The 952-nt window shown below is 35.3% G+C and overlaps 1 protein-coding gene across 1 annotated transcript in view; it reads left to right on the forward strand.

The window, feature by feature from the left end:
• Positions 1-952, forward strand: part of CBG19981 — a gene marked incomplete at both ends in the record, with an annotated part of 15,650 nt that overhangs the window by 7,349 nt on the left and 7,349 nt on the right. The gene's annotated exons all lie outside the window — the stretch shown is intronic.

Here is a 952-nt window from a genome sequence, read left to right on the forward strand (position 1 = left end):
TAACTTTGTTTAAAGACCAAGATACAGTTTTTTTCAAATAGTATCTGTTTGTAGTGTCTCGTCGAGTTCTATCATATCAAATTCAATTGGTCCGAAAATATTGACTATGAGAGAAACTATGCCAGGGCCCGCGAAGGCCCGGAAAAGGAACGGATTACAATTATGGCTAATTGAAAAATACAATATTTTGGATTCCAATATCATTATGTGATATCAGAATTCTCATTTGAATATATTTGCTCCGAATTCGCTGAAAACTATAGTTTAAATTTAGAACTTTCGAACACTTTAACTACCGTAAAACCTGTAATAAAAGGGCCCCCTGACTGTGTACTTTAGGCCAATTCATCTTCATGGGAAAAGGTATCGAAAAGTGGTCCACTAACAAAACATTTATTATAACACAAATTAAATTTTATTCCTTGATCATTTTTCAATACCTTTAACAGGGACCGAGATAAATTGGCTCAAAATGGAAAGTTTGTTTTATTAAAGCCAGAATTTTCTAGAAGTTCTAATCGATTTTGAAAAAAGATCCTGAAGTAGTGGAGCGAACTTTTTTAAAAACAAAGATGCTATGTTTACGATCAACTTGAAACGGAAAACTTTCCATCTTCCTAAATTAGCTCTCTTCTTGTTCCCTTTCTCCACTTCCTTCCCAAAAAAAATCCTGAACGATTAGCAATCGAACTAATTCCCTACGACGAAAAAACCATGTTCAACAACTGTTCCTCATTTTCGCTTTTTGTCTATGCTTTGATCTCCTCCAGATAGATCCACAAACTGTTTCATTTATTCAATGTGTCCACCTGAGAATGGAGAGAGAGAATTGGGGAACGGGAAATTATCTGGATAGATGGGCATACAACATACATGTGTAAGGATGAAGACGAAGAGGTGGTGATTGTGGCGAAAATGAGAAAAAAAGAGAAAAGAAACACCGGATTTTGCC

Source organism: Caenorhabditis briggsae, assembly GCF_000004555.2.
Source record: "Caenorhabditis briggsae complete genome, chrIV, whole genome shotgun sequence".
NCBI lineage: Eukaryota > Metazoa > Nematoda > Chromadorea > Rhabditida > Rhabditidae > Caenorhabditis > Caenorhabditis briggsae.